This window comes from Phymastichus coffea, unplaced genomic scaffold (assembly GCF_024137745.1).
Source record: "Phymastichus coffea isolate CEN01 unplaced genomic scaffold, Cenicafe_Pcof_1.1 PCOF00008, whole genome shotgun sequence".
Classification (NCBI taxonomy): Eukaryota; Metazoa; Arthropoda; class Insecta; order Hymenoptera; family Eulophidae; genus Phymastichus; species Phymastichus coffea.
The window spans coordinates 2,304,838-2,332,569 of record NW_026706819.1 but is presented as its reverse complement, the minus strand read 5'-3'; the positions used below and the strand labels follow the sequence as shown (position 1 = coordinate 2,332,569).

Genomic DNA, 27,732 nt, shown 5'->3' with positions numbered 1-27,732 from the left:
CTGGCACTGAAAAACAGGCATCGGGATTTAAGGAGCTGAAAGAGCGTGTGACAGTGATGTGTTGCGCCAATGCATCGGGCACACACAAAATCACTCCTTTGGTTATCGGCAAATCAAAAAATCCGAGATGTTTTGCGAAGTTCGAGAAAGAGAAGTTGCCGGTAACATACATGAACTCCCTGTCAGCTTGGATGGATAGGAAACTATTCATGGATTGGTTCAAGGACGTTTTCATCAAGGAGGTACACGAGAAACATCCAGAAGGCCGAAAGGTTTTATTACTGCTTGACAACGCTCCGTCACATCCGCCTGCTGCTGAGTTGAACGCAATCAATGATACAGTACAGGTGTTATTCTTGCCTGCAAACGTGACAGCCCTGATTCAACCTATGGATCAGGGGGTTATTGAAAAGATGAAGAGAATGTTAAGAAAGAAGCTGCTACGAGAGCTGATTCTGCAGCAGGAAGGAGAAAGTATCATCGAGTTGGCTAAAAAGCAGACAGTTAAAGATTGCTGCTACCGAATTGCGAGCTCTTGGAACTTGGTGACTGAGCAGGACCTTCGCAATTCGTGGAATAGGATTTTCGGCCGGACTACTTCTGAACAAAACAATCAAGTATCGAGTGAAGACGTCAATCAATTGGTTCAATTACTCTAAAGTGTTCCTGAATATGCTGACTGCACTTTTGAAGTTGCAAAAAATTGGATCGTCGAGGACTATCAAGTGAATGGATGGAAAATTTTAGATGTCCAAGAAATTTACGAAAGGTATAAATTAAAAAACCTGTGAATCTATACTTGACATTTTATAATTATTTAATAAAATTAAATTTTTTTGTTTCAGAATTACATCGTCAAATCAAGTTGAAGCCGAAGATTTAAGCGAAGAAAATTCTATTCATGAAGATGAAGAATCAAGTGAGTCTCTTCCAAAGGAAATTTCTACTGAAGAAGCTTTTAATGGCCTGATGAAATTCAGAGCGTGGTTTGAAAGGAGATTTGAATCAACTTCGACCCATCTGAACAATATTCAAGAACTCATGGATATTACAATGGATATTTACAATAGTGCAGTATAATTTTTCATTTAGAATGATTTTCAAAATATTTTTATTTATAATGATTACGTTTTTAGTTTCTTATATTTAGCTTTTTTAATTTATATTACGATATAATAATTTTGAATTTTTACAAGAAACATTGGTATTCAATTTTGTGATAATATGTTTTACATTGATTGTAGATATGTGAAATTTTATTAAATGTATATAATATTGTGTATTTATATTTTTTAAAGATCTTTGTAATGGTTCGAAAAATAATAAGATTAAATTAACCTATTATGAAGTTATTTATTATGCACTCTAAAGTTATTCACAAAAGTTAATTAATTATTTTGTATGGGAAAATTTAAAAATAATTATTGTGAGAGAAAAACTCCTATATTTTTGTATTTAAAATGGTTTTTTTCATTCAACTTTTCAAACTTTTTATCAAAATTAAAAAAAGTAATTTTAATTGAATTATTTTAATGCCGACAAAATCCAATAGTTCTATTGAATAAAAAAATTATCCTGCTTAATTAAAGAACTACGAACAATTGCGCGAAAATTTTTTTGGGCCTCTTTTAGTGCTATGCCCGTACCTGGCGCAGCGCTGTGATTGGCTACCGCCAACGTGCAGTGCCTTGGGTCGGCTACTCCCGAAAGCGTGCAGTGCCGTAGGTTCGACTGTAATTGTAATAATAATGGAATTATAATGAAGGAATAATAATAACAATGAAGAAAATAATATTTGTTTGTTTATTAGTAATGTAGAATATTATAGTGTAATAAAATGTTTGTGTACAAAAGAGTAAGGTCTTTCCATTATCAAATTTAATTTAACATATGAAAAATAAATATCAAAAGTGAACCAAATGAAATGATGTTAATAAATTTTTTAATTTTATTCATACAATGAAAGTGAGAGTTATAACGGGGTTTTGACCCAGCGCGGGTCGCTCGTTATATAAATTACGAGGGAATGAAAAACAGCGCGGTGTGGGCCTCGTAATAGGCTGCGCAAAACCTAACCCAGTAGCAACAGGGACGTCGTGGTGCAGCGTCTGTTACCTTGGCCCGCGGAGAGCGTCGTGTAGTCCTATAGGCACTTTGGAGCGATCACGAAATTCAGGTGCGAAAGCCGGACGGAACGGGATTGCTTACGATAGGTAAAGAGGAAGCGCAAAAGAAGAAAACAAATATACGAGTAACATCGAGTTTACTACGGAGAATAATACAAAATTAATACGCAGCGTAAGCGGGAGAGAGAGCGGCGAAAAGCTAGCGAGAGAGACACGTATTCGAGATGGTACTTACAATAATGTCTCGGCGTTAGCCCTGCAGGCGATATCCTCAGCCTCGCACGTGGCTCGCGATGACGCGCAGTGTGCAGCTCGGGTGCAGTCAAGAGGCGGGCGGCCTTAAAGGCTCGCACGCGTGGTCACAGGAACTAGCCCACCAAAGGCACTAGGGGCAATCTCGGCACCGATACCTTACACCGAGTGGACACTCGCGTATTCGCAGGCAACCGAAATGTCAGTCACAAAAGTTAGTCGCGAAAAGTCGGACAGCAAAAGATCGCAAGCACGTGTATAGCCGCTCGTCACACGTCCACGTGCTTCGAAGTCGCCGGTACAAGAAAGAGTTCTTATCGCGGGGCTTTTTCCTGCCCCACTCTTCTACTCGCGCGCGTCGCGCCGGTCTTCCGAATTCTCTCTCTCTAGCTCGCCCTCTATTAGCGCTCTCTCTGACTTACCTTTGGCTGCCATACAAGTGAGATAATTATAAGACAATTATATATATAAGAATAATTATAATTATGTATGGGGAGAGAGAGACATAACGAGGGTCTGGCCGCTCGTTATATGCCCCTTCCCCTGAGCTGGGTAGCAGGGCGTACCAGGTCGAAAAACCGGCCTCTCTCCACCAAGTAAGGAAAATTAATTGACAAAGAAAAACCAAGACATTATAGTCGTAAAAAAAAATATGTTTTATTTATTCATCTATACACTAGAAGCTCTAGGTGGAATGTAGCATACCGCGACTCTCTCTACTCGCGCGGATCGCAAATCTTATAAGGTAACGCGTGATAAAAAGAAACGAGAAGGGAAAGAAAAAAAAAACATGGGCGTCAATGCCTGATTCTTGGGGGGAAAACCTCGAGGGCGAGGTCGCGAGGATGGTCGTAGCGCTTAGGTTTAGACCTAGTTCCTGGATACACCTCGTCTGTCGCCGCCGTCCGCGTGGGTGACCGATGACTCTTCTTGATCTCGAAGGAAGGCTTCCCTGCATTGACGCGTTTCGACCGTGCTATACGAGTATGGCTGCTGTCCGCCGCTCGTCCAAAGCTCATGCCTCGACCAATTCGGGCAGTCGGAGGTTCGCGGCACTCCCGTAAGACCGCAAGTGGAACAAGCCCGTTTGCCGAAGAGGTCAGGACGGAGACCGGTCCAGCGGTTGCACGGCTCGTCTCCTGCGGCTCCTTGCAGGGCAAAGAAGCCTGGCGTGCGGCGCGTCCGGTCGTTTGGGATGGCCTGGCTGGACACTCGACGGGAGTGGGACGTCGGCGGGTCGCCCAAGGCTGCTAACTGTCGTTTCACCATCTCGAGGTGCTCTTGGGCTCGACGTTGCTCCTCTCGTAAGCGTTGTCGCGTCTCCTCGCGCTCTGTGCGAGCCTCGCGTTCCTTCCGCCATTCAGAGATCGTCTCCTGGATGTAGGCCTTGAGTTCTATAGCCTCCTGCAGCGTGGTCGCGTAGGTTCCCCGATAGCGAGACCGCGGGACCCATGACGATCGATGAAGGCGAGTCCGTCTCGGTAGGCCTTCTCCTCCTCCTTTTCCGCGGCTAGCCGCGCCTTTCTACAGTCGGTAAAATGAGCCTGGAGGACCTTCCACTGCTCTTCGAGGGTAGGTGGCTCTTTCGTCGCAGGGGCCGGGTCTATCTGGGTCTTGATGCTCGTAGCGACGTCGCGTTCCTCGGGGCCGTAGCCGCGCTGCCGCAGGATGGCCTCCAAGCGCTCTGCGGCCGCCAGGGCGGAACGGGGAGACGCGTTGGCATGCTTCGGGCTGCGGTCCGGTGAATCCTCGCCTTTACGGCCTGCATTGCCCTCTGGCCGTCTCGGCCTGCGTAGCATCCTCTGGGGGAAGTCTAAGGTAGTCTCTGCGGAACTTGCGCCGCTATCATCATCTAACGAGGCTCGCGACTCGTTGGCGGGGTCGTCCCCTACTGCATTGGAGTAGGCCAGGGCTGGAGCTGGAGAAGCGTCCCTTCGCGTCGACGGCGCAGCGTTTCGGCGCGATGTAATAGCTACGGCCGCCGTGAGTGCTTCATGCAGCACTTCTTCCATCCACTTGGCGAGGGGAGCTATTTCGGCGTTGGTCAGCATCCTCTATAGGGCGAAGCATACGTAATGTTAGGCAAGAAAAACGAACTCAATTAGCTGCATCAAGCGATAGCGCCTACTAGGGAAGCGGGAAGCTTTGAAGCAGTGACAGAGTTTTATCAGCATACAAGGTGAGATAAGCAGAAAGAAAATGAGGAAACAAGCAAAGTCGTAGGGTGTTAGTTCCTGGAACGCAAGCGCCGAGGGGATACGTCGACGGGAGCTTGCATTTTCTGCTTGCGAGGACGACCTCTTCTCCTTGGGGCGGTCGGTATTTCGCCTCGCGCAAGGTCCTGTCGTGGGCTTGCTGAGGCCTCTAGCCCTATAACTTTTGTGACCGAAACGTCGTCGTTCGAGGCATCGCGCTCGTCGCTTTCTTGCGTGCGATCGGGCGAGAAAATTTCCTTCAACGACATCATCTCGTCGTTTTTGTTTCCTTCAAGGAGTGAACTGTCTGCTGCATCATCGGGGTACTGGGCTCCGTCGAAACACGGGCGCAAGTCGCAAACGGCGACTTTACCAACGTCACAACCTTCTTCGTTCTGGAGTTGGTATGAGTTGGGACCGAGGAGTGTGGTAATGATGGACGGGCCCGCGTACTTCGGGCTGAGTTTCGCGGTCGTCTGGTTAGCGGCGGAGGACAGCACGCGATTCTTCGCCCAGACTCTATCAGCGACGTTATACTTGACGTCGCGATGCTTAGCGTTATAGTACATCTCCTGTCTATCTTGGGCTTCCCGCGAGTGTTGCAGTGCAACGGCTCGGAAGTCGTCAAGCTTGTTAATTCGAGCGTGCCAGTCGGTGACCGCGGCCGTCTCGAGGTTCCGAGCCACGGCGCGTTCTTCCTCTCGTTTCTTCGAGTTTGGAAGCTCGGGATGACGTCCGTAATTTAGAAAGGTGGGGCTCGTGCGCACCGCTTCGTGTATTGCCGTGTTGTAGGCAAACGCGAACTCTGCTATATGCGCATCCCACGTCGAGTGCTTTTCCTCGATAAACGCTCGAATCATGGTTTTGATTGTGCGATTTACGCGTTCGGTCGGGTTGCTCTTAGGCGAGTACGGGGCGCATGTCGCGTGTATCACGCCGAACGAGTCCAAAAAGTCGTCGACAACTTTATTCTTGAAGGGAGTACCGTTGTCAGACAAGAACTTTTTAGGGATTCCGAAACGCAGAAACACACGTTCTTTCAGTTGGCATCGGATGGTTTTCCCAGTAATCTTACGGAGAGGGACACATTCGATCCAGCGAGTGAAGAGATCGAGAAAGACAAGCAAGTGCTAGTAGCCCTGCGCGGATCGCGGGAAAGGGCCCATGGTATCGCCGGACACAATTTCCCACGGTCGCGTGACGAGGTGTCGTCCCATCAATCCTGCTGGTGTGACTTGTAAGGCTTTGACCTGCTGGAAGATTTGGCAATTCTTAACATAGTGTCCTACGTCGTGATGGATTTTCGGCCAATAATAGCGGAGGCTCGCGCGCTTGTGGGTTTTGTAGCGGCCAAGATGCCCTGCCGTCGGCTCCTCGTGGCATTCGGATAAGACTCGTGCCCGGTCTTCCTTTGGGATAACGAGCTTCCAAGCGTCGTCATCGGTTCCGAAGAGGTCGTCGACGATGGGGTCAGGCTTATAAATATATAACCGGCCGCCTAAAACCTTCCAATAGGGGTTATCCGTGGGCCGCTCGAGGACCTCCTGCATCCTCTTGCGGTACCACGGGTCGTTTATGCTTTCGTCGAGTGTCAACGAAGCGGTAGCCGCGAGCTCGTCTTCGTCGGCCTCAAACATGCGTGAAAGCGCGTCAGGCACGACGTTGTCTTTACTCGTGCGATGTATAACATCAGAGATTAGTAGGGAGATTGCTGACGGCAATGCTTCCGAGCGTGCCCGACAAATGTTACTGGTTCGAGCGCCCCGTAGTGGCCAACGCACCGAAGCTGACGCACATTTTCGTTCGGCGCGAGAGGGGAATACCAAACGTGCGTCTAATATACAGAGAAGAAGAGAATGTGCGTCTGACCAATCACGTTAGCCGATGGGCGGGGCGAAGCAAGAGTGCGAGTTTGAGCACTCGAAGAGAATTTCGTCTCGGCAAATCTTTTCTCTTCGACCAGAATAGAGGCTACGATTCCCACTTGATGCAATTTTTTTTTTTTTTCATAATTAAATATCTCGAAATATCTTAATTATTACAGCAAATATCTACAACTTAAGCCCTTTTTTTAATCACAAACCCTTGTACATTTCTATGAACATATGTAACTTTCGTACAATAGGATCCTAGTGTGTTGATAGCCGAGATGGCTAACGCGTGCTGCTTGATTTCATTTTTGTCGTCCCGGGTTCCAGTCCACGTAGATACCATAGATAAAATTTTTTTTTCTCACAATTAACTCACAATTAATTTGTATGATAACGAGATTAATAAAAAGTATAATCATAAGTTTTCTTATTATTTGCCATTTATCCCGTTCTTGCCATTACATTAAGTGAATGAATATATAACTTTAATAAAAGTTAATTCAACTTTAATAAACTAATATATTATTATATACATCATAATTTTTATATTTATAATTTCAATATAAATTCGAACTTCATTAAGTATGAAGTTAGACCGACGTCTCGAGTTGGGTTCAATTCCTACTCAATGTTATGTTTTTCCTTTGGTTTTAACTTTTTTTTAGATATAATTTATAAAGGTTCTTTCAGAAAATAACTCATGTCTATTTATACAGCTCTTATTAATTATCTGGGTATGAGGATGCAGTTCTTTTTGACAGGGTATTATCACACAAAAGTGTAAATTTATACTACCGACTGATATTTTTCAGGTACATAATCGTAATGAGAAATAATATTTATTTCTTGAACGGTTATAATATTGATTTTATGTCCAGAGAACACATTGGTACACATGTTTTGACTTCAAATTTCGAACGTAGAAAGCATCTGACATTGACGTTAATATTTTAAAGATCACACGTCTTTTTATAGTCAATAGCGTTTCGATAATTACTAGAATTGATACTTTGCAAATCGAGCATTCTTCTGTTAATCTGCGTGCTTTAACATAATACACGCGTTAATATTAATGATTTAATACATCAATTCAATTTAAACAAATCAATTCAATTTAAACAAATCAATTCAATTTAAACAAATCAATTTAATAAGCAACTTCATAAATTATAGCTTTTATAGTATACATATAAAGTTAAGCTTAATAAATTGTAGCTTTTATATTTAACATCATTTTCTTCCCGAAATTAGAATAATTATTAGACGGTTATATCACATTTAACGCAACGAGAATACGAAACTGTAGTGAATTAGGACTCCAACTTGAAAAATCAAACATATACGAATATATACTTAGAGAGCTCGTATTTTTAAGAGTAATAATTACAAGTTTCTGTTGATTATTTGAGGACCAGCAAACGTTCGATTTGTATTAGGAGACATTTTCTAGATGATATATATACACAAATACTTATTGGTAGTATTTTTTTAAACGTTGCCTTTTATCAAGCCACTTGTGAAGAAATAAATTTGGCAATGCAATGCACTCTATCATTATTTTGCAAATAAATTTCTATTTTGATCGTGAAAATATATAAATGTCAAAGTCATGTATATTTAAAAAAGAAAGAAAATTCTAAGTGTGAATGAAGGAACTGAGCGGAAAATTGATAAAAATGGACGTAGAAAAATTATTTAAAAACTGCACATGATTGTGAAAGACCAATAAAACTTATTAACAATTACGCGCATTTTAGTTTTTGTTCATAAAAAAAAATTTTTAAAATTGAACATTCCGAGATCAGCAGAAACTGAATCTATGTAGCATATTTATTCAATTTTTATAGATATAAATAGGCTTAATAGTTAGGAAAATCCCGCGCACTTTTCTATCCAATCAAAATATTATAACCGTTCAAGAAATAAATATTATTTCTCATTACGATTATGTACCTGAAAAAGATCAGTCGGTAGTATAAATTTACACTTTTGTGTGATAATACCCTGTCAAAAGGAACTGCATCCTCATACCTAGATAATTAATAAGAGCTGTATAAATAGACATGAGTTATTTTCTGAAATAACCGTTATAAATTATATCTAAAAAAAAGTTAAAACCAAAGGAAAAACATAACATTGAGTAGGAATTGAACCCAACACGAGACGTCGGTCTAACTTCATACTTAATGAAGTTAGAATTTATATTGAAATTATAAATATAAAAATTAATCTCGTCATCATACAAATTAATTGTGAGTTAATTGTGAGAAAACAAAATTTTTATCTATGGTATCTACGTGGACTGGAACCCGGGACGACAAAACTGAAACCAAGCAGCACGCGTTAGCCATCTCGGCTATCAACGCACTAGGATCATGTAGTACGAAAGTTACATATGTTCATAGAAATGTACGAGGGTTTGTGATTAAAAAAGGTGCTTAAGTTGTAGATATTTGCTGTAATAATTAAGATATTTCGAGATATTTAATTATGAAAAAAAAAAAAAAATTGCATCAAGTGGGAATCGAAGCCTCTATTCTGGTCGAAGAGAAAAGATTTACCGAGACGAAATTCTCTTCGAGTGCTCAAACTCGCACTCTTGCTTCGCCCCGCCCATCGGCTAACGTGATTGGTCAGACGCACATTCTCTTCTTCTCCTCTGTATATTAGACGCACTTTTGGTATTCCCCTCTCGCGCCGAACGAAAATGTACGTCAGCTTCGGTGCTTTGGCCACTACGGGGCGCTCGAACCAGTAACATTTGTCGGGCACGCTCGGAAGCATTGCCGTCAGCAATCTCCCTACTAATCTCTGATAATATTGAAATCATACATTGCAACGCGAGGGACCAACGACCAAGTTTACCGTTTGGATGTTTCAGATTAGTGAGCCATTTCAGGCTCTGGTGGTCGGTCACAACTGTAAAGTGATACCCTTCCACGTAGGGTAGGAACTTTTCGGGCGACCAGACGACAGCGAAGCACTCACGCTCGGTAACCGACAAGCGGCGTTCGCAAGCCGTCAGGACGCGGCTCGCAAAGCACAGAACTCGATCTTCGCCGTCGATACGCTGCAGCAGAACGCTTCCAAGGCCGGTATCGCTCGCGTCACATTCGATGATGAACGGCGCAGTGAAATTGGGCCTGGCTAGGACAGGGGCCGTTGCCAAAAGGGCTTTGACTTGCTCGAAAGCCTGCCGTTGCGCCTCCTGCCATTCAAATCTGGCGTCCTTGCGGGTGAGCGCGGTAAGCGGCTCACAAATCGTAGCGTAATCGTTCAGAAATTTTTGATACCACGAGGCCATGCCCAAGAATCTGCGCAAAGCACGAAGATTTTTCGGGGCTGGGTACTCGAGTATCGGTGCGATTCGCTCTGGATCGGGGCGTGTACCATCGTGATTTACTAGCACGCCGAGATAACGCACCTCGGTCATGCAAATCCTGGACTTCTTGCGATTGATCGTAAGGCTAGCTTCACGTATTCTTTTTAGAATATGCGTAAGCCAGCGGACATGCTCTGAGAAAGTTTCAGTAGCGATGATCACGTCGTCAAGATACGCGAAGGCATAAGGCTCCATCTCGGGTGAGATGAGCCTGTCGGCTAACATCTGAAATGTTGCCGGGGCACCAGCCAATCCGAAGGGCATCCGAACAAATTCGAATAGCCCGAGTCCTGGGACGGTAAAAGCAGTTATCGGGATGGCCCTTTCTGCCAAAATCCGCTCGCGAGGTCGATCGCGCTCACGAATTTGGCGTGCTGGAGCTTTCGCAGTATCGCGTGCATAAAGGGCAGCGGATATGCGCTCACGCGAGTAACGCTATTCACCTTCCGGTAGTCCACACAAAATCGGTATTCGCCGTCGGGTTTCCGAATCATCACCACCGGGCTAGACCACTCGCTGCGGGACTTACGAATAATTCCCATCTGCAGCATTTTATGCACTTGCACGTGCATTTCCGCTTCGATCTTATGCGACACCGGATAGTACTTCTGTTTAATTGGGCGCGCGCTGCCAATGTCGATGTCGTGCTCGATCCATCCGGTACAGCCGAGCTGCTCGCAGGAGGGTTCGGGCAGGAGGTCATCCATCACTCGATTGATTTCTTGTCGCTGCTCCTTCGAGATCTCTTCGATACCCAAGGCCGCCAGCGACATCGCCTCCTCCGCACGAAGTGAGGAGACAGTGGTCGGGACTTCCTGATCGCAACCTTTAATCCTTATCGTGTTGGTCTCGGGATCCAAACACGCGGAAAAGGCTCGAACGAAGTCGCTTGCGAGGGTGCAATCAGCATCAGCCTCGCTCAAAATGAGTACGTCGATCGAATGGGTAACACCATCTATCGTAAAGGGTAACTGTACATCACCAATGATAGGGACATAATGACCATCGACTGCTTTCGCGCCCGGCCCGACATACATATTGACGCGCTTGTTCATCGCGGCAGCAATCTGAAGGGCAATGGGGCTCAGAACGGTGCGCGAGGCTCCAGTGTCGTACAGGGCCCTGCAAGTAAATGGACCGATGCTAAGCGTCAGCCACCATCTGGGATACTTCTATACCAACGCGCTCGTCGCAATGCTATCGGAACGCGTTGGCGCTTCTCCCGCGGGGGCATCTGCAGCGAAGGTCCGGGTCGCCATCGGAACGGTAGGGACCTCATCTACGCGTTCCTCCCCACGTTTTTTGGTGCCTCGATTTTTGAGCACTCGGGACAGGTGGCTTTGGTGTACCCAGGCCAGCTGCAGTCCCAACAGAGTAATCTCTCAGCATCGGGGCCGGGTGGCTTGCTCTTGTTTTGGTCCGACTTGGGAGTGATGACTTGGGCTCGACCGTTTCTTGCCGAGCGGCCGCGGCCGCTTACCCCGCTACGTCTCCCTTCGCGTTGACGCGGGTAGGCCGGAGGTTTGCCGTCTTTCGGGGAGCCGACGGTGGTCGATTCCTGTACTGCGTCCTTAAGGGGGACGGGAAGCCCTTTCTTAGCCGCCGCAAGTTGCTGCCACTTTTTATCGAAAAACTTTTGGAAAGATTTTTCGAAGTCGGCGTCAGAGAAGGAAGACTTTTCTACGACAGACGCGATGCTCGCTTTGGCCCTCGCCGGTGCTTTGGCCTTAGGCTGGTATGCCGCGTCGGGCAGCATGCTCTGTTCCGCGGAGGGGGGGGGGGCTTTCCTGTGTTCGTCGGACTCCACGATCTCCACTTCCATTGCTTTGGCTAACAACTGCGGTAACGACGCGAAGTAGTTCTGAGTCTTTTTCAACTCTTTCTTCAGTTTAGGCAACATATTATCGATTACCAAGTTGACCTGGTCTGCGACGCTCCACGATCTTTCGAAGCAGCTAAAAATAGTATTCAGCGCTGCAAGGTAATCGCGGACCGGTTCATCGGGGCCCTGTGTCCGCAGGTGTGCTTCAACCGATAGGTTACGGTTGTACTTCCTGGATTTACTATAGACGGATAGCGCGGCATCTCTGAACTGTTCATACGACGACCATGTGGGCCGTAGCAAGCGGTACCATCGAAGCGCAGATCCGCGAAACAGGGTGGACAACGAGTCTAAAAGCTCGTCTTCCGCTATTCGGTCTAGGCAGCAGTTTTCTTCAACACGCTCCAAAAATTCCTCGATGCTGATGGTGCCGTCTCCCGCGAAGGAAATCTTCCATTCCCTGATGGTTTTCCCTAAATTCCTGGTTGAACTCGTCGAGCGGGAGGTTGTGAGAAGTGGACTCGATCGCCAATTGGGAACACCGAAGCTCGAAGGGATTTGGGCTTGCGCGGCGGCCGTTTGCTGCGCGTCCGTCGCTTGCGAGAGCGGACGACTTGAAGGTGCGACCCCCCTTCCCCAGCTCGAGCTTGTGGGGATGTAAGGGATCGCGGTAGAAAACTCAGCTTCCCTTAATCGCGTGGCCGCTTGCATCCTGTCGGCCGGTCTAACTGGTGCGGCTGAATATATTGTTGACCCTGTCGCGTGTTGTGTTGTCTGCTGCTTCGTTGTCGAGCAGAAGATTCGTGCCTAGAGATTTAGGTTCGGACTGGCTACAGTCAGATCGAAGTCCAGATCGATGAGGCTGTATGTATCGCGAAAGTTGACAGCTTTATCTGCGCGAGTCGAGTTGAACCGTGTGCACTCGATTTGTTGTTGAACACTTGCTTCAGCTGCTTGTAGTCTGGCGAGGAGGTTATTGTTCGTGGTCTTCAGATCTTCATTTTGTCTTATAAGCTTGTCGTGTTCGTTTGACATAGCTTCTAGACAGTTTTGAAGATCGAGAATTTGTTGAGCCTGTGAACGTTCCGCTATCACTGCTCGTTTTAGCTCCTCGGCTGCTAAGCGTGGCATGTGTTTAGGTTCACCGCAAGGCAGATTAACCCATATGAGGTCTTCCCGATAATTTATCGTACTTGGGGTTCCTATTGTAGGTATCGATGCCTCGTGCGCGCATGTTGTGTTCGTCTTGGCATGACGTTGTTCACTTGAGCCTACGTTTGCTGCTGATACTGTGCACGGCGGTGTTGACTGCGATGTCGGTACGTGGGCGCTCGTAATTACTGCGAACATCGGTATGTATGTGCGTACCGCGTCTCGCATGAGTGTCTCGTGTGTATTAGCTGTTGTTGTGAGTGACATGTCGCCGTTATTCGTTTCTTTTATTTCTTGGCTATTTATCATGTCTTCTTCTATGTCTTGATTAACGGCGTTAACGAGATCTTCACGCAATTCTCGCGGTAGCGCGTCTGATTTTATAAAAGTGAGACAAAGGTTATTGCGCCGCATTATCGTTTCGTGGTCCCACGCGTCTATGGTTTGTATGAAGTCTTTTTCTTCATAGTCACCTTGCAGTCGTCTATATAAGCGGTTCGCGCGTTCGTACATTGTGCCGTCTACCACGAGTTCAAGATTTTCCAAAACGTTATCTATTCTATCACTTGGCAAACTTTTAATCCATTCTTTAATGTGATTGTCGATTTTTTCTTTTATAATTGTTAAGTCGGTTATATCTTTTTCGGCCATTTTTAATTTTTATAAAACTGATAACGAAAAACAATAGTTTTGGAATATCCTGAAATAGTGGATTTTAATTGTAGGTCGCGTAACAATTTTTAAGCAAATACGCCCGATTGTTGCCAGCACGCACAGCGGAAAATAAATGTTGTTACGCTTGTACGCATACGTTTCTAAATACGAAGAATTACGACTCTCGCTCGCATGCTATGATAAAATTTTAAGGTACTGAAAACCGAGCGCCTTGTTTTGGTTGTGCGCTACGACTAGCTTCTAAACGTAAACAATTCTCCTCTCGTCGCGCGCGTCGCATTCCTCAGTGGATTCCACGAACACGCCCTTTCGCTATACAATTATAATTCGAATTTCGGAATTTTCGCAAAGTTATTAAACCCATGTGTTGTTGGGCGCCATAATATAACGGGGTTTTGACCCAGCGCGGGTCGCTCGTTATATAAATTTCGAGGGAATGAAAAACAGCTCGGTGTGGGCCTCGTAATAGGCTGCGCAAAGCCTAACCCAGATGCAACCGGGACGTCGTGGTGCAGCGTCTGTTACCTTGGCCCGCGGAGAGCGTCGTGTAGTCCTATGGGCGCTTTGGAGCGATCACGAAATTCAGGTGCGAAAGCCGGACGGAACGGGATTGCTTACGATAGGTAAAGAGGAAGCGCAAAAGAAGAAAACAGATATACGAGTAACATCGAGTTTACTACGGAGAATAATACAAAATTAATACGCAGCGTAAGCGGGAGAGAGAGCGGCGAAAAGCTAGCGAGAGAGACACGTATTCGAGATGGTACTTACAATAATGTCTCGGCGTTAGCCCTGTAGGCGATATCCTCAGCCTCGCACGTGGCTCGTGATGACGCGCAGTGTGCAGCTGGGGTGTAGTCAAAAGACGGGCGGCCTTAAAGGCTCGCACGCGTGGCCGCAGGAACTAGCCCACCAAAGGCACTAGGGGCATTCTCGGCACCGATACCTTACACCGAGTGGACATTCGCGTATTCGCAGGCAACCGAAATGTCAGTCACAAAAGTTAGTCGCGAAAAGTCGGACAGCAAAAGATCGCAAGCACGTGTATAGCCGCTTGTCACACGTCCACGTGCTTCGAAGTCGCCGGTACAAGAAAGAGTTCTTATCGCGGGGCTTTTTCCTGCCCCACTCTCCTACTCGCGCGCGTCGCGCCGGCCTCCCGAATTCTCTCTCTCTCTAACTCGCCCTCTATTAGCGCTCTCTCTGCCTTACCTTTGGCTGCCATACAAGTGAGATAATTATAAGACAATTATATATACAGTGCCGGTCAGCCACTTTTACCCCCCCACGGGCAAAATCAGTCTAACTTCAAAGTTTTATATCTCTGGTAGAAATTAACGTACAGAGACGCGCGTGGGTACGTTTGAAAGGTCTTTCGAAGAGCTTTCAAATGATATGACTCTCGGTTGCCATTGATTGTTTTTTTAAATTTTGCAACAATTATGCAAAATTGAAAATTCTGAAATTTTTTTATTATTTTTGACAATTAGCCAATTTTGGAAAAAAAATCGTACGTAAATTTGAAGTACACCATTTTTTAGCTATTACCAAGCCCTATTTGAATCACTCATCAAAAATTTATTTTCGTCAAATATGACGCGCGCACGGGCATTTTTTCCTGGAAGTGACAGTTTTTTTCAACATTTTTTATCTCTGTCAAATTGTAACAATCGAAAAAAATTTTATAGGAGAAAAAATGTTTGTTTTTTCACGTAGAATACTGCAATAATGTTTTTTCGGTTTTTCGAAAAATTTTTTTTTTCGGTTTTTTTCAATTTTTTTTTCTCACAGTCGGTACGCTAAAAAGATGAGAAACCACAAAAAAAAATTTTTTTCCACCCATTCAATAATAGTACATAACAAGTATCGTAAATTACATAAAAAAAAAATCTTTTTTTTTTCGACCTTAAAAATAATTTAAACCAAAAAAAAAAATTTTTTGAAAAACCGAAAAAAAAATTATTGCAGTATTCTACGTGAAAAAACAAACATTTTTTCTCCTATAAAATTTTTTTCGATTGTTACAATTTGACGGAGATAAAAAATGTTGAAAACAACTGTCACTTCCAGGAAAAAATGCCCGTGCGCGCGTCATATTTGACGAAAATAAATTTTTGATGAGTGATTCAGATAGGGCTTGGTAATAGCTAAAAAATGGTGTACTTCAAATTTTCGTACGATTTTTTTCCAAAATTGGCTAATTGTCAAAAATAATAAAAAAATTTCAGAATTTTCAATTTTGCATAATTGTTGCAAAATTTAAAAAAACAATCAATGGCAACCGTGAGTCATATCATTTGAAAGCTCTCCGAAAGACCTTTCAAACGCACCCACGCGCGTCTCTGTACGTTAATTTCTACCAGAGATATAAAACTTTGAAGTTAGACTGATTTTGCCCGTGGGAGGGGAAAAGTGGCTGACCGGCACTGTATAAGAATAATTATAATTATGTATGGGGAGAGAGAGACATAACGAGGGTCTGGCCACTCGTTATAGAGTTGAGAATACTTACAATCAAGAAAATAAGATAAAAATACTATTAAATGAAATATGTTATCTGTCCTTATATATATCGTACAAGTTTTTGTAAATATAAAATATCAGTTTGAATTCCATGTCTTTACTGGACGGACGTGATTCGGGAAGTTAAATAATTTTTTCAATATTTTCAAATTTAACTGCATAAAATAATTTATTCTTAATTTCTGTTTTATCGAAAAGATCAGAAATTTCGAATGTTTATTTTTCTTTTCATTAACACAGTCTATTCAGAAAAATAATTAATGCAATTGCTGTATTCACGATGAGAGTCAATCCTATAAACGTAATCAATTTATTGCTGGCATACTTTCAAACATTGGAATTACCGATTAATAGCCCAACTATTTATTAAGAAAATCAGTTAGCGGATAATATAAAAAATATTTTAATAGATTCGATGGACGAATTTCACGATGTAGAAATAATTTTAGAAGAAACGTTAGATTTCCAGGAGGAATACAAGGATCCTGATGCACAAATTATCGAGGACGATTTAATGCATCATTTTCCTTCTGTAGAATTTCCAACAAATCAGTGTAAAAAAGATAAGAAAGATTTATCTTTTGATTATAAAGAAAGAGCAGTGAATTATTGGCGAAGTGGGAAAAGAAAAAATTTGAGTCTTGAGTATGTAATAAGTTAATTCAACAAGGTATCTTCTATCAGTCAGCTTCGGCGTTGGGCTCACATAATCAACTACGGTGGTAAATACAGATAAAAGATTGCCCATTATGTATTACAAAATCTTAAATCTGCTGTTGACGCTGGTTTTATTGTGCATGATCAAGATTTGTGTCGTTGGTCATTACAAACAAAAAAGGATCTAGATTTTGAAAATTTTAGGTTCAAAGCTTCAAAACACTGGTTATCAAGATTTAAAATTGTTTACAGAATTGTATCAAGAAAATTAACAAATTCGTTACCCGAAAAACTTTTGAAAGTAGTACAGAACTAGAAAAACAAACTCTTACATTTCTTACCAATGTGAAGAAAGCTATTCATGAAATTGGAATTCATGATACATATAATACAGATCTGTTATGTGACGTACCATTTATTTTCTTTTCCCATTAAAATTTCGCTTTCGAGAGTCCCGTTCGTGTCGCGCTAAGGCCAAGGACATAGCGATAAAACACCATAGTCAGCAGTATTCGTGTGCGTGGCTCGATGGGAATAAGCGGGAGAAGCGGATTCATGCTGCTGCAGCATGCTGCGACAACATGCTGCAGTCAGTGTGTTAGGCTAAGTAATATGAGGCGATTAGATACGCGTAAACGACTAAAGCGTATGCGCTAGAGAGAGATGGAATGTGAGAGACGAGAGTGAAACAAAGGATATATAACAAACTGGTGAGAACGACCAGAGAGATTAGTCAGTTAGGACTGAGCGTCCGAGTACATAAGACGATCATAATCAATTATGGGAGTATTTAAAATATAGTGGTGGAAGTAATTGGAATAATAGTGATTAGTGCGGAGCAAAGACGTGAAAGTGTATTAATTCGCGATCGCGGTCGTACTTGCGCTTTTTTTTCACTCTACATGCAAGGCATTTAAATCGGCCAATGGCAACGGACGAGCCGCAGGCTATAGCAAGCCGTTGACAATAGCAAGCTGCATCGGCTCATGTCATTGATATCATCGATTATTATTTATAAATTTATAATAAAAAATTTAATTTATAATAAATTTTATAATAAATTCATAATAAAAAGCAGCACATTTCAGTGCTACACGTATGAACAAACAAAAAAAAGATAATTATTGATGAACTGTAACGGAAGAACTATGCGGAAGCAGCAGTTAAGTATAAGGTATCTTTTAAGTTATATTAAAAGTATTAACAATAATAATTTTTTTCTTTGCAATCGCGCGTGTGTTTTTTTTCTTGCCATTGTCAAGCAGTGATCGGCCCAATACAGGTCCACTTCATCTTATCCACGTTTAAAACTTCTTAATAAAAATTATTGATAAATTTAACCAACCTAATATATTAATTATAAAACAGTACTTTTCAGTGCAATATACCGGATGTTTCAGACGACCCGTACACCCTATTTAAAATCTGAAATACGTGTATCGTCTTTATGTATTGTCATTTACAAAACTCGAGGAGACGACTCTTCCACGAAAGCAAGATTTTGACACCAGTCTTTACGATTCGGATATCAGTGACGAGGAGTACAGTCACGCGGAAAATATTTGGAGAACGTTCGACATCACCGATCTGGGCAACTATTCGGATTTGTATCTCAAGACGGACGTTCTCTTGTTGGCCGACGTTTTTGAAAACTTCAGAGCCTAGTGTCCAATGGCGTATCGTTTGGATCAACGCCTGGATTGAGTTGGGATGCTATGTTGAAATAAACGGGTGTAAGGTTGGAACTTTTGACGGATATCGACATGCTCATAATTATCGAGCGAGGCATTCGCGGTGGAATCAGCCAGTGTTGCAAAAGGTACGCTGCCGCGAACAATCCATACATGGAAAACGACTATGATCCACAGAAAGATGACAAATATTTGATATATTTTGACAACAATAACCTTTACGGATGGAGTGTAACCGAGCCTCTTCCACTCGGTGATTTTGAATACTGCGACATTGACACAAACTTTTCTTTCGATATTACCGATGATTCATCCTTTGGTTATATACTCGAGGTGGATTTGGAGTATCCAAAAGAAATTCACAATGTGCACAAAGATATACCATTTTGTCCCGAGCACAAAGCCGTTTCGGAATCCAAACAGAAAAAGCTCATGACGACTCTCGATGATCAGAAACGTTATGTAATCCACTATAGAGTTCTGAAACAAGTAATAAGGCATGGCTTGCATCCCGCGAAGATACATCGGGTTTTAAAGTTTAATCAGAGCCCATGGCTCAAGATGTACATTGATTTGAAAGCGAGATGCGTATACAAGCGAAAATCGAATTTGAAAAAATGCTATACAAACTATTTAACAATGCAGTGTACGGTAAGATTATGGAAAACGAAAAGAAACGCATCGATGTTAAGCTGATTAATAAGTGGGAGGGGCGATACGGTGCCGAAATTTCCACAGTAGCGACATTTTCGACAATGAACTGGTGGCGACTCAACTCTTGCAGACGGAAATCATAGCGAGAAATTCCATTTAAATAGGTATTGCTGTTCTCTACTTGTCTAAGACTTTCATGTATCGAGTCCACTACGACTACATGGTCAGTGCTGTTGGTGAACGTTGCAAACTTCTATATACCAACACGGATAGTCTAGTGTATGAGACCACCAATGTAGACATGTATGACGTCATGCGTCGAGATATTTTGGAATGCTCATGCTCGAGTTTGTTGAAGTCAGAAGCAAAATGTACAGCATCAGAGTCCAGAATAAAAATCCAAAATATAAAATAAAGAAGACAAAAGGAATAAAGAATTCGGTGTTGAATGCTACGATTACATTCGAGGACTACGTCAAATGTCTCAGAGAAAATGTAATTCTGAGCCAACGGTAAAAATCTATCAGATCACGTCATTATCAGTTGTACAGCGAATGACAAACAAAGATCGCACTCAGCGCGCATGACGATAAACGCTTTTTGCTACCTGGAACCACCAATACACTTCCTTGGGGTCATTACGGCATTCCTTTGGTGGAAAGGAAGGGGATAGAAGCGTTGGGAATGGTCACAGTCGAGCCGTCAACCGCCATCCAGCCGCCAACCGCCACCGCCGTCAAACCGCCGAAAATAACTGGAGTGGGGAACATGCTATATCAATTAGAAACCGAAACTGCAGAGCTCATTCTCATCGAGAAAAAATTATCTACAACGAGAAGTAGTGAGCAGCAGCAGCAGCAGCAGCAGCAGCAGTCTTCTAATTTCATTCTTAGTCAACTTGTTCTAAGGAAAAGAAAGTTACTGAAAGCTCGTTTTGTCGATAAAATTAAGAATAAAGTTCCCTGGTTGAAATTACTCGAGGTAATTGTGATTTGACGATTTTCTTTTATTTATGTTAAGTCAACTGAGTTTAAATATCATTTTTTCTACAGATGGATCTTGAACAGCTGAATTATATAGCTTGTTGACAATTCAAACCTACTAAGAAGATTCGTGAATTGGAGACAGAATCCAAATATATGATTACCAGACTAAAACGAGTTGAAACACGATTCGGTACAGAAGTCGTAGTTGAACTGGACGACGAGTTTCAGCTATTTCTACCGAATAAGGTATTAACTGCTTTGATCGTGAATGAAAAGGTGATGAATGATATGGCAGATTACGCTAATAAACTTAAATTATTTCTTACCTACAAAGGTGATAATTGTATAAAATTTACTACTGCATAAATATATAAAAATATACGTATAAGAATAAGAAAAATAGACTATTCTTATGTTTTTCAAATCAAATGCGAGTTTATTTATTAATTCTTCAATCTACATAGTTTCCTTTTTTTTTTACAATTTGGTTATATTTATTCAACTATTATGCGAATCATCAAATCCTAACCACTTTACCAAAACTTGATTACCACGCCTTTTAATATTTTTTCTACTAGATAGATATCGGGAAACTTAGTTTTCTGAAGTCCCTGCTTGTAGAAGCCACCTAGGATAGGCTGATTTTGATAACACAGGCCCACAGCCGAAAAAACCTAGAACCATGAGTAGGTGTAATCGAAAGCTTTTGATGTGCTGAATCCGAATCCTGCATCAAAATGGATCCATCACGTCAAGTTCTCGAGATATTCTAATTTAAAGGTGCAAAAAACACAATTTCTGGCAAACTTTGAGATTATGTAACACACTCAATAAATTTTTTTTAATCAGTCGACGATACCTTTAAGGAGAACTCTTAACCTTTCAAAATCTTTTTTCAGACCTGAAAAATATTTATTTGTCTTGATATCGAAGATTGAATTTTGGCATTTTGGCCATTTAGCCAGTGGGTTGAAATGGTTGGATACCTTTCTCAGCCCTTATTCAAAAATTTTTTTATTAACAAAACTCAATGAACGTTATATTGAATTGTTATTTATCATTAGTATGGCAAATTTCATTTATTTAAATAATACATACAATAAGATTTTTCAAAATTGATTTTTGTGATCATTAAAAAAATCGAATTCTATGAAATAAAACCATTTAATAACCATTAACGAAACACATTTAATTTTGAGAAAAATTCTAAATGCTTAACTTTGCTAATTCTATACGTCTTAAAAAAATTTTAGAACTGTAAGACCTCACATCCTAATTTCCTAAACCCACAAATCCATTACCCTATGACGGAATAGTCCCAAGACCTTATGTCATAATTTTCTAAACCCTCAAACCCTTTAACCTGCGATACAATACCCTCAAGACGGTAAATCCCAATTTCCCAAACCCACAAACTCTGTACCCTGAGACGCTGTAATCCCGAGACGTTAACCCTTTGCGGCACAGTGGGAATACGTATTCCCACCTTTTTTCATAGCATTTTTGCAAATTTAGAATAGTTTTTGATGAATTTACCATGAGTTTTTTGTTGTTTTACGATTATAGGATGATATACAATTGAAATTTACGTCAATTGGTGCCACAGCTTTTATTAATTTGTTAATATTGTTAAACAAAGACGAAAAAACAGCTCTATTTATAAACAAAATTCATTATTGAAGAAACTTTCAGTTATAATTTTACAAAAATTTATACAAAGGTGTTTTTGGGATCGCTAATCACGATTCTGAACTTAGAATTTTGAAATTTAAAATGGCAGATCCAAGATGGCGGCATCAATTCAGTGTATATTTTTTATTTCATTGAAAATTTGTATACAAGGGTTTTTGGGATCGCTGATCACGATTCTGAACTCAGAATTCCGAAATTTAAAATGGCGGATCTAAGATGGTGGCAAAAATTTGGTGTATATTTTTTAATTTATTGAAAATTAGTATACAAGGGTTTTTGAGATCGCTAATCTCGATTCTGAATCTAGAATTTCGAAATTTAAAATGGTGAATCCAAGATCAGATTGATTTTTTTTTGTATTTTTGTTTTTTTTTTGTTTTTTTTTCACTTTTATATTTTTATCTTCTCACCTTCAATTTTTTAATTATCTTAGCTTTCTAATTCATTTCAATCTTTCATGAATGATACTTCAAAAAGCAATTTCTGTCTACTTGTAAACATAATAGTACGTTGCACATACTACATGACCATTTAGTTCGCACATCTTTTGTTTTTGTACTGCAGTGAGCGCATCTCCTATAATTATCAATGGGTGTTGGCATATGAGCAGATAGAGAGCGTCTTTTTTCAACAGAAACTTGTGGTTTGTGAAGATTGGTTCGTGTAAGTTGTCGCTTTCTTCCTTTTTTAGTTGGAATTTTGTGAGAAACCAATCGATCCACTAACAGTAGTCTGAACTTCTTCAATGTTATAGGATTATCAGCGTTTATTTTTGAAAATATGATGAATGAATTTGTAATAGTTAGATCAATGAAATGCCAGAATAATCTGTGCCACCACTTTTTGGACTTTCGATCTATTTTATATGTAGATAACAAACGATCAGCGTTATCGACAAATCCCATGTACTTGTTGTAATCAGAGCACATGACTGTAAAGTATGTAAAGCATATAACTCGTGGGGAATTAACTCAACAGTCTATACGAGTGACATCATTTAAAACTGTCACATATACGTACTGATTTTAGAGACATTTTTTTATGGTTATTGTTTTTTAATAACGATATTTTAACTATTTTAATTAAGAAGAAATTACCTGTCCTATCTGTTGAATTTAATTATTGACATATGTACATACTGTGACGGTAAATCTCATATTAGTGCTATCACCTTAACCATGCGGCTGCCTGCGAGGGCAGCACCTACTGGTTGGGGAAAATCGAATAAGGGAATTCGGTACGAGACGGGACTGAACGAGCGCGAATATAAATGAACTAGTCGAGGATAAGTTATCCGAGCGTACAGCCGCCTAACAACAAGCCAGAGTTTTCCACCAAAAGTTTCCATGGGAAGTAAAATATGAGCCAGCCGATTTTCCACAAGATAGGAAGTGATACCTCCGAGCTCGCGAGAACTGTTTTCATCGCTGTGGTAGAGAGTATGTGTGTGAGTGAGCGTGAGTGGAGTGTTTCGCCATCGAGGGCGAAACCGAGAGCAGACTGCTCCTGTGAAGGACTAACATTAACGAACTTGTCTCCTTTCCCCTTGCGAGTTGTGCGACCGATACGAAGGTAAGCTGGCCAGCTTTATATCGCGAACTTGCTTTATTTTTCTCACAATTGCGCGGAACTAATTGCTAATACCTCGTACTTTGTAAGAATCGGTAATGTATGTGCTAACCCGGCAAACAAAGAGCTGCGGTCGCTCCGACGCTGCATGTTACTGACGCGCGCGCGCTTTGTAAACATAAACACGCGGGCCAAGTATTCCGTAAAGAATAAGGAAATAAACTAACTCGCATGTGATACCGATTATAATTTCGCTGTTATTATTTCTCACTAGTAGCAAGTTAGTTGACTGACTCCCATCCCCTCCTGCTCTCCGATTAATGAATTTGAACGTTTCAACAGCACCGCGCGCTCTTCGATGCAATCGCACGAATAAATAGTCGAAATAACAAGACGGAGCATTCACCCCATTACATGGCGCCCAACGTGAAAGAACCTACGGCGCTTATGATTGTTCAAAACGCCGGTTCTAAACATTGACCAAGACGAGGAAATAAACCTCAAACACTTGGAGCTCAAGAAAAACGGGAATAAGCTCTCGAGAGCTGGGCGACTGCAAAATTGGTTGCTAGGCGACTACTCTGCGGCGGATTTCGTAGAAGTCGACAACCAACACAGCAATTCAGCAAGAAGGGCAGCTCTACATTCAGAGCTAATCACATCCATCTGCGCGAAACACACAGCATCCGAAGAAGAAGTAAAACACCCGTTAGCCCAGCTAATGCAAAATGCAGAGGTTATATCGCGGATTCAGGAAACAGTGATAAACGTCACAGGCGTACTGGACGGCGGCGGGAGTACTAACAGTGATAAAAATATTACCATAACGGCTAATGATGGTAGCCAGTTCCAACTCCCGCCTACATTCGCTGTGATGATTCAAGACCTCATTTTCCGGTCCAGAGAGAATGAAAAGAAGCTTGAGCTTCTAGACTCGCTAAGAGTAAATGTATCGAATCTAACGAAGGTATTAGACCAAATATACAACAATTGCAGCAATGTCAAGAGCAAACTGGACGACTTATCCGCCAGAATGAGCGCATTGGAAAATGCCGAAAAAAGGAATGTACGGCAAGATGATACTAACCATTCTAATGAAATGCGACAACAAGAAAACACGCGTAGGAGCGTAGCATTCCAGGATACATTCACATACCATTACGACGCCAGGTTACCTCAAAGTACTCCAGCTAAACCCGGACAGAGGCCCACGGGGGCCACCGACAGGACCCCCCGCCGGACGCTCCCTTTCGGAGAGGGTGAACAGCATCAACTCAGTGGAGTTAATACTGAAGGGAATAACCACCCGCCGAGCACGTGGTCATCTCAGCAGACAACAAACCCTTGGTCGATTACAAGGGATGTTGGTCGCATTGTCCGAGGTTGGAAACTGAAGTTTTCAGGAGAAGACAACGCGAGTATTGACACCTTCCTGCCGAGGCTGGATAATTTGAGGAATGGCGCGGGACTCACGGAAGACGAGATGCTCCTAACGGTATCAGAGCTACTCGTCGGTCCCGCCCTCACCTGGTACGAGGCGATGAAGGAGAAATGGCTCTCCTGCGCCGAATTCGAGATGGACGCACGGGAATGGTTTGAGACCAGCGTGCAACAGCAACAGCGTTTTATGAGGGAAGTCCAGAGCCGATATCAGGGCCCAGATGAACCCGTCAATGTTTACATCGCCAACATGATGGGCCTGATGAAGCGGCTAAACCCTCAGATGACGCCTGAATGCCAATTGGACCTATTGCACGCTAACCTCCTCCTGAACATTAAGGGCCAAGTGCGTAGGTCCGAAGTGAGCTCCATACGAACCCTGAACGCGCTAGCCATGGCGGCACAAAACAGCTTGCACCAGAGAAGGGCAGAACGGGTGGCACCTGATCCTCAGACAACTCTATACCCGGAGTTAGCGTACCACCCTCGCGCTGATGGAAGCAAGGGCCGCTAGGGCAAAGTGGCAGCGATGTCTAGCGATAAGCTGGAGGTCAGCGACAGGTTAGATCGTATGGAGAAAGTGCTTGAGAAGCTGACGCACCAGGTCGTCTACACATCGACGCCACCGGGGGCGAAGCCTGGTCCAAGCATCGAGACAGTTGACAGCGAGAAAAAGGCTCCACTCGCCGATATACTGAGCCAAGTGCCATTATCCCTCAAGGAAATATCAGAAGGAATGAAGCATAACTTCGTTGGGAAAAACTTGACCTCGGAGAAACGCACTAAGATGCCAGAAGCCCCTCGAAAGCGAGAGAGAGACTTCTCCAAACCACTCAAGTGTATCGAGTGCGGATTGTTGGGATACAGCAAAAAGTACTGTCCCCAATATAACAAGGGAAATAAGGAAAGGAGTGGTTAGGTGGGGTTGACCCCATTCCTTCATCCGCTAAAACAAACCCCGTAAACGAAATCTCACGGCCTTCGCCAACATATTCAGTACCAATAGTAGCGAGCGTGTTGAGCAACAAGAGCGAGAATTTCCCTAGTTATGCCAATGATGAAAGCGTCGGTAAAGTGAACGCGGAGAAAGGGGGTATTAACGTTAGTAAAGCCCAAGACCATAGACCGGCCGAGGTGGTGGCGAATGGATCACCCACGCCCTCGGGGGCGCTGATAACGGCAGATAAACCGTCAAGGTGTACTCCCATAGGACCTCCGATAACCCAAACCAAGGTGGTTCGAACGGCTGGTGACGTCACTGTACCACGCGAGAGCACAGTGGCTAGCGCTATGGCATGCAGAGAGCAAGGCTGTGGAGCCGCTGAATCTGTTTCGCTATATTCCCCGGAACAAAAAACGCGCTGGTGGCTAACGGTGAAAATAGGAGACTTCCAGATAAGGGCTCTCTATGATCCGGGAGCTTCCACCACAGCGATGGGTAGTAATGCGCTGCAGATAGCGTCTGTGCTAGGCATCAGGTTGGATACCACCCACGCGGGTACGGCAGGACTACCAGATGGCCGTAAGTTGACAATCGTTGGTCACGCCATGTTGCCGTTCACCGTGGGAGACGTGACGATGACGACGAGGGTAGCTATACTGCCAACCCTCGTCGATGAATGTATCTTAGGAGTGAATTTCGTTAAATTGTTTAGAGCGGTACATGACCCTGACGATGATACGTTACTGCTCAAGAAATCACAAACCAAGATGAAGCTAGAAGTAACTAGTTTAGAGGCTGGTCCAAAGTTAGCTACGATCAGACTAGCTGAGGTAACAGCCTCTCAACTAGCGATATTGCAGAGGACCATCGGCGAGGCCTTATCGCAGGCCACCGTTGAACACAAGATCCGGGTCGGTAATACGAAACCGATAAAGCAGCGCTACTATCCAGTATCACACAAGATCGAACAAGAAATGCATAGATTCGTAAGGGAAATGTTAGACCAAGGGGTGATCGAGCCGGCGGACAGCGGCTGGTCGAGCCCAGTGGTTATGATACGCAAGAAGGATGGCTCGTATCGGTTTTGTATAGACTTTAGAAAGGTCAACAAGGTCACCAAGCCAGACACGTATCCCCTACCATTTATGCAAGATATATTGAGGCGCTTACAAAACGCACGCTATATCTCCACACTCGACCTCAGTAGCGCGTATCACCAAATACCGCTCAAACCCGAATCTCAACCTATCACTACCTTTACCGTGCCCGGATTGGGGCATTTCCAGTTCGTACGAATGCCATTCGGTCTCTCGTACGCCGGCGCCACCTTCCAACGGTTAATAGATAGCGTGATCGGACCTGAGATGGCGATTTTGCCTTCGCCTATTTGGATGATATCGTCGTAGTATCGTCCAAATTTTAAGATCACTTACAACATCTTAAAACCGTATTGGATAGGTTATGCCGAGCCGAACTCTCGATTAATCGAGAGAAGCGCGTCTTCTGCAAACCGAAGGTCAAATATCTGGGTTTGTTGATTAACCGCGAAGGTATCAGGCCCGACCCTGAAAAGGTGCGCTCTATCGCGGAGTACTCCCGACCAGGAAACGTGCGACAACTGCGTACTTTCCTGGGGGTTGCTTCATGGTACCGCCGATTCTTGAGTGACTTCGCCACACACGCTCAACCGTTAACGAAATTGACGTGGAAGAAATGCGAATACGTGTGGGGATTGGACCAAGAACAAGCCTTCGCCAAACTTAAGGCACTCATGATATCCGCACCATGCCTCGGGTTACCGAAACCTGACGGGCAGTACGTGCTGGAAACAGATGCTAGCGCTAAGGGAATCGGTGCCGTCCTGATTAAAAGAGTAGGAGACGGAGAACGGATCATCGAGTACGCTAGCAGAGTCCTTAACCCGGCGGAGCAAAATGACTCTGCCACGGAGCGCGAGTGCTTGGCGGTCGTATGGGCCATACACAAGTTCCGCCCATGCAAGAGGCGTGCCGATTCAAGGTAGTAACGGACCATAATAGTCTGAAGTGGCTGTACAATCTGAAGAAACCCGATTGGACGTCTAGCCCGACGGACCTTGCAAC

The 27,732-nt window shown here is 43.2% G+C and overlaps 1 protein-coding gene across 3 annotated transcripts in view; it reads right to left on the bottom strand.

Moving 5' to 3' along the window:
* Positions 1–27,732, bottom strand: part of LOC131669499 (scavenger receptor class B member 1) — a 347,418-nt gene that overhangs the window by 274,823 nt on the left and 44,863 nt on the right. The gene's annotated exons all lie outside the window — the stretch shown is intronic.